Source organism: Arachis hypogaea, chromosome 5 (genome assembly GCF_003086295.3).
Source record: "Arachis hypogaea cultivar Tifrunner chromosome 5, arahy.Tifrunner.gnm2.J5K5, whole genome shotgun sequence".
Classification (NCBI taxonomy): domain Eukaryota; kingdom Viridiplantae; phylum Streptophyta; class Magnoliopsida; order Fabales; family Fabaceae; genus Arachis; species Arachis hypogaea.
The window spans coordinates 73,470,937-73,478,129 of record NC_092040.1 but is presented as its reverse complement, the minus strand read 5'-3'; the positions used below and the strand labels follow the sequence as shown (position 1 = coordinate 73,478,129).

At 36.1% G+C, this 7,193-nt stretch overlaps 1 non-coding gene across 1 annotated transcript; it reads right to left on the bottom strand.

The window, feature by feature from the left end:
- Positions 1–5,088: 5,088 nt before the first annotated feature.
- On the bottom strand, positions 5,089–5,192 carry LOC112804298 (small nucleolar RNA R71). The gene has a single exon (XR_003202912.1). It is a non-coding gene; the product is annotated as a small nucleolar RNA R71 (small nucleolar RNA).
- Between the last annotated feature and the right edge of the window lie 2,001 nt (positions 5,193–7,193).

Sequence of the window (7,193 nt, the reverse complement as noted above, 5' to 3'; positions counted from 1 at the left end):
AAAAGAAGAGAATATACAATGAATCTTACAATATCAATGAAACTTAGTCCCAATTAGATGAGCGGGGCTAGTAGCCTTTTGCTTCTGAACAGTTTTGGCATCTCATTTTATCCGTTGAATTTCAGAATGATTGGCATATATAGGAACTCAGAATTTAAATAGTGTTATTAATTCTCCTAGTTCAGTATGTTAATTCTTGAACACAACTACTTTATGAGTCTTGGCCGTGGCCTTAAGCACTTTGTTTTACAGTATTACCACTAGATACATAAATGCCACAGACACATAACTGGGTGAACCTTTTCAGATTGTGACTTAGCTTTGCTAAAGTCCCTAGTTAGAGGTGTCCATAGTTCTTAAGCACACTCTTTTTGCTTTGGATATGACTTTAACCACTCATTCTCAAGCTTTTCACTTGGACCTTCATGCCACAAGCACATGGTTAGGGACAGCTTTATTTAGCCGCTTATGCATGGATTTTATTTCCTTGGGCCCTCCTATCCATTAATGCTCAAAGCCTTGGATCCTCTTTACCCTTGCCTTTTGGTTTAAAGGGCTATTGACTTTTTCTGCTTGCTTTTTCTTTCTTTTTCTTTTAATTTTCGCTACTTTTTTTTTTTGCAAGCTTTTTTTTTCACTGCTTTTTCTTGCTTCAAGAATGAATTTCATGATTTTTCAGATTATCAATAACATTTCTCTTTGTTCATCATTCTTTCAAGAGCCAACAATTTTAACATTCATAAACTTCACTATCAAAATATGTACTATTCAAGCATTCATTCAGAAAACAAAAAGTATTGCCACCACGTCAAAATAATTAAACTAATTTCAAGATAAAATTTGAGATTCAAGTACTTCTTATTCTTTTGTAATTAAGCACATTTTTCATTTAAGAGAGGTGAAGGGTTCATGGAACTATTCATAGCTTTAAGGCATAGACACTAGACACTAATGATCATGTAAGAAAGACACAAACATAGACGAACATAAAGCATCAAATTCGAAAAACAGAAAAATAAGAACAAGAAAATTAAAGAACGGGTCCACTTTAGTGATGGCGGCTAGTTCTTCCTCTTGAAGATCCAATGTAACGCCTGAGCTCTTCTATGTCTCTTCCTTGCCTTTGTTGCTCCTCTCTCATAGCTCTTTGATCTTCTCTAATCTCATGAAGAATGATGGAGTGCCCTTGGTGCTCCACCCTTAGTTGGTCCATGTTGTAACTTAAGCCTTCCAAAGTGGTGTTGAGTTGCTCCCAATAGTTATGTGGAGGAAAATGCATCCCTTGAGACATCTCATGGATTTTATGAGGAATTTCCTCATGCTCTTTGATGAGCGGATAATTTATACGCTTTTTGGCATTGTTTTTAGGTAGTTTTTAGTAAGTTCAAGCTACTTTTAGGGATGTTTTCATTAGTTTTTATGTTAAATTCACATTTCTGGACTTTACTATGAGTTTGTGTGTTTTTCTATGATTTCAGGTAATTTCTGGCTGAAATTGAAGGACTTGAGCAAAATTCTGAAAAAGGTTGACAAAAGGACTGCTGATGCTGTTGGAATCTAACCTCCCTGCACTCGAAATAGATTTTCTGGAGCTACAGAACTCCAAATGGCGCGCTCTCAACGGCGTTAAAAAGTAAACATCCAGAGCTTTCCAGCAAAATATAATAGCCCATACTTTATTCGGAAATTGACGACGTAACTTGGCGCTGAACGCCAGGTACATGCTGCTGTCTGGAGTTAAACGCCATAAACACGTCACGACCCGGAGTTGAACGCCCAAAATACGTTATAACTTGGCGTTCAACTCCAAGAAAAGCCTCAGCTCGTGGATAGATCAAGCTCAACCCAAGCATACACCAAGTGGGCCCCGGAAGTGGATTTATGCATCAATTACTTACTCATGTAAACCCTAGTAGCTAGTTTAGTATAAATAAGACTTTTTACTAGTGTATTAGTCGTCTTTTGACCACATTTCATCTTTGGTCTCAGTTTTGTTTTATTCTTCATCTTTGGAGGACATTGAGCATGTTTTAGGTGGCTGGCCATTCGGCCATGCCTGAACCTTTCACTTATGTATTTTCAACGGTGGAGTTTCTACACACCATAGATTAAGGGTGTGGAGCTCTGCTGTACCTCAAGTTTCAATACAATTACTATTACTTTTTATTTAATTCTCTTTTATTCTTATTCCAAGATATACGTTGCACTTCAACTTGATGAATGTGATGATCCGTGACACTCATCATCATTCTCACCTATGAACGCGCGTGACTGACAACCACTTCCGTTCTACCTTAGGCCGGACGCATTTCTCTTAGATTCCCCAACAGAATCTTCGTGGTATAAGCTAGATAGATTGCGGCATTCATGAGAATCCGAAAAGTCTAAACCTTGTCTATGGTATTCCGAGTAGGATTCTGGGATTGAATGACTGTGACGAGCTTCAAACTCCTGAAGGCTGGGCGTTAGTGACAGACGCAAAAGAATCAAGGGATTCTATTCCAACCTGATTGAGAACCGACAGATGATTAGCCGTGCTGTGACAGAGCATAGGACCATTTTCACTGAGAGGATGGGATGTAGCCATTGACAATGGTGATGCCCTACATACAGCTTGCCATGGAAAGGAGTAAGAAGGATTGGATGAATGTAAGAAGAAAGTAGAGATTCGAGAGGAGCACAGCATCTCCATACGCCTATCTGAAATTCCCACTATTGATTTACATAAGTATTTCTATCCTATTTTATTTTCTGTTTAATTATTAATTTTCGAAACCCATAACCATTTAATCTGCCTAACTGAGATTTACAAGGTGACCATAGCTTGCTTCATACCAAAAATCTTTGTGGGATCGACCCTTACTCACGTAAGGTATTACTTGGATGACCCAGTACACTTGCTGGTTAAGTTGAACGGAGTTATGATCACACCAGGGATTATTAAGATCCCAATTCATCATACCATGATCTCTTTGGGGTATTTTTAATTTCATACAAATACAAAGAGACCAACTTTGAGGATCACAATTTCGTCCACCAAGTTTTTGGCACCGTTGCCGGGGATTGTTCGAGTATGGACAACTGACGGTTCATCTTGTTGCTCAGATTAGGTAATCTTCTTTTCAAAATTTTTTCAAAAAAAAAATCTTTTTCAAAATTTTCTTTTCTTTTTCATTTTTCCAAAAATATTTTCGAAAAAAATTTAATAATAATTCAAAAAAAATCATAAAATCATAAAAATAAAAAATATTTTGTATTTCTTGTTTGAGTCTTGAGTCAATTTTTAAGTTTGGTGTCAATTGCATGCTTTAAAAATTTTTTGCATTTTTCGAAAATTCATGCATTCATGGTGTTCTTCATGATCTTCAAGTTGTTCTTGGTAAGTCTTCTTGTTTGATCTTGATGATTTCTTATTTTTGTGTCTTTTGTTGTTTTTCATGTGCATTCTTGCATTCATATTTTCCAAGCATTAAAAATTTCTAAGTTTGATGTCTTGCATGTTTTCTTTGCATCAAAAATTTTTCAAAAATATGTTCTTGATGTTCATCATGATCTTCAAAGTGTTCTTGGTGTTCATCTTGACATTCATAGTGTTCTTGCATGCATTAAGTGTTTTGATCCAAAATTTTCATATTTTGGGTCATTTTTATGTTTTTCTCTCTCATCTTTAAAAATTAAAAAATCAAAAAAATATATTTTCCTTATTTCCCTCCAAATTTTCGAAATTTTGGGTTGACTTGGTCAAAAATCTTTAAAAATTAGTTGTTTCTTACAAGTCGAGTCAATATTTCACTTTTAAAAATCTTATCTTTTCAAATTTTTTTTCAAAAATCATATCTTTTCATTTTTTTCTCATTTTTTGAAAATTTCAAAAATCTTTTTCAAAATATTTTTCAAAATCTTTTTCTTATCTTTATATCATATTTTTGAAAATTAGCTAACAATTAATGTGATTGATTCAAAATTTTGAAGTTTGTTACTTTCTTGTTAAGAAAGGTTCAATCTTTAAGTTATAGAATCTTATCTTATAGTTTATTGTTAGTGAAGTAAGTAATTTCAAATTTTGAATTAAATCTTTTTATCTTTTATCTTATCTTTTTCAAAAATTTTATCTTTTTAAAAATTTGATTTCAAAATATCTTATCTAACTTCTTATCTTCTTATCTTTTTCAAATTTGATTTTAATATCTTTTTCAATCAACTAACTAACTTTTTGTTTGTTTCCTATCTTTTTCAAACCCAACTAACTACCTATCCCTCTCTAATTTTCGAAAATACTTCTCTCTTTTTCAAAATTCTTTTTAATTGTTTTAAATTTTAATTTTAATCTTATCTTATTTCTAATTTTTGAAAATTACTAACCCTTTTTTTTTAAAAATTATTTTCGAATTTTCTATCTCTTCTCTCTTATTCTATTTAATTATTTAATTACTAACACCTCTCTCCATCTAAATATCCGAACCCATTATTCTTTACTCTTCTCCTTTTCTTCTTCTACTAACATAAAGGAATCTCTATACTGTGACATAGAGGATTCCTCTTCTTTTCTTGTTTTCTTCTCTTTCATATGAGCAGCAACAAGGAAAAAGGCACTCTTGTTGAAATTGATCCAGAACCTGAAAGGACTCTGAAGAGAAAATTAAGAGAAGCTAAGTTACAACAATCTAAAGGTAACCTTTCAGAAATATTAGAACAAGAGAAGGAGATGGCAGCCGAAAATAATAATAATGCAAGCAGAATGCTTGGTGACTTCACAAAGCCAACGTCCAAGTTTGATGGAAGAAGCATTTCCATTCCTGCCATTGGAGCCAATAACTTTGAGCTGAAACCTCAGCTAGTTGCTTTAATGCAACAAAACTGCAAGTTTTATGGACTTCCATCTGAAGATCCTTATCAGTTTTTAACTGAGTTCTTGTAGATCTGTGAGACTGTAAAGGCGAATGGAGTTGATCCTGAAGTCTACAGACTCATGCAAAAGGAGACAGAGCTAGAATATGGTTGGATTCACAACCCAAGGATAGCCTGGACTCCTGGGATAAGCTAGTCACTGCCTTCTTGGGTAAATTCTTTCTTCCTCAAAAGCTGAGCAAGCTGAGAGTGGATGTTCAAACCTTCAAACAAAAAGATGGTGAATCCTTCTATGAAGCTTGGGAAAGATACAAGCAGCTGACCAAAAGATGTCCATCTGACATGTTTTCAGAATGGACCATATTAGATATATTCTATTATGGTCTATCTGAATTTTCGAAAATGTCATTGGACCATTCTGCAGGTGGATCTATTCACCTAAAGAAAACGCCTGAAGAGGCTCAAGAACTCATTGACATGGTTGCAAACAACCAATTCATGTACACTTCTGAGAGGAATTCTGTGAATAATGGGATACCTCAGAAGAAAGGAGTTCCTGAAATTGATGCTCTGAATGCCATATTGGCTCAGAACAAAGTGTTGACTCAGCAGGTCAACATGATCTCTCAAAGTCTGAATGGATGGCAACATGCATCCAACAGTACTAAAGAGGCAGCTTCTAAAGGGGCTTATGATCCTGAGAACCCTGCAATGGCAGAGGTTAATTACATGGGTGAACCTTATGGAAACACCTATAATTCATCATGGAGAAATCATCCAAATTTCTCATGGAAGGATCAACAAAAGCCTCAACAAGGCTTTAACAATGGTGGACGCAATAGGCTGAGTATTAGCAAGCCTTTTCCATCATATTCTCAGCAACAGATAGAGAATTCTGAACAAAACACTTCTAATTTAGCCAATCTAGTCTCTGATCTATCAAAGGCCACTTTCAGTTTCATGAGTGAAACAAGATCCTCCATCAGAAATCTGGAGGCACAAGTGGGCCAGCTAAGTAAGAAAGTCATTGAAACTCCTCCCAGTATTCTCCCAAGCAATACAGAAGAGAATCCAAAAGGAGAGTGCAAGGCCATTGATATAATCAATATGGCCGAATGCACAAGGGAGGAGGAGGACGAAAATCCTAGTGAGGATGACCTCCTGGACGTCCCTCAAGCAAGAAGGAGTTTCCTATTAAGGATCCACAGGAATCTGAGGCTCATATAGAGACCATAGAGATTTCACTAAATCTATTTCTGCCATTCATGAGCTCCGAAGACTATTCTTCCTCTGAAGAGGATGAAGATGTGACTGAAGAGCGCTCAATATTTAGGAGCTATCATGAAGCTGAATGCCAAGTTGTTTGGTAATGAGACTTGGGAAAGTGAACCTCCCTTGCTCATTGATGAGCGGATAATTTGTATACTTTTTGGCATTGTTTTTAGTATGTTTTTGTTATGATCTAGTTAGTTTTTAGTATATTTTTATTAGTTTTTAGCTAAAATTCACTTTTCTGAACTTTACTATGAGTTTGTGTGTTTTTCTGTGATTTCAGGTATTTTCTGGCTGAAATTGAGGGACCTGAGCAAAAATCTGATTCAGAGACCAAAAAGGACTGCAGATGCTGTTGGATTCTGACCTCCCTGCACTCGAGGTGGATTTTCTGGAGCTACAGAAGCCCAATTGGCGCGCTCTCAACGGCCTTGGAAAGTAGACATCCTGGGCTTTCCAGCAATATATGATAGTCCATACTTTGCCCAAGATTTGATGGCCCAAACCTGCGTTCAAAGTCACCTTAAGAAATCCCAGCGTTAAACGCTGGAACTGGCACCCAAATGGGAGTTAAACGCCCAAACTGGCACTAAAGCTGGCGTTTAACTCCAAGAGGAGTCTCTGCACGAAATTGCTTCATTGCTCAGCCTAAGCACACACCAAGTGGGCCCGGAAGTGGATTTTTATGTCATTTACTCATTTCTGTACACCTTAGGTTACTAGTTCTTATTATTAGGACCTTTTACTATTGTATTAAAAGACTTTGGTAGCTATCTTCGTTTTGTATGCTATCTTAGATCATTGGGAGGCTGGCCATTCGGCAATGCCTAGACCTCATGCTTATGTATTTTCAACGGTGGAGTTTCTACACACCATAGATTAAGGTGTGGAGCTCTGCTGTACCTCGAGTATTAATGCAATTACTATTGTTCTTCCATTCAATCCCGCTTGTTCTTTGTCCAAGATATCATTTGTTCTTCAACTTGATGAAGGTGATGATTGTCACGAATCATCACCATTCTCACCCATGAACAAAGTGACTGACAACCACTCTTGTTCTACAAGCAACTAAG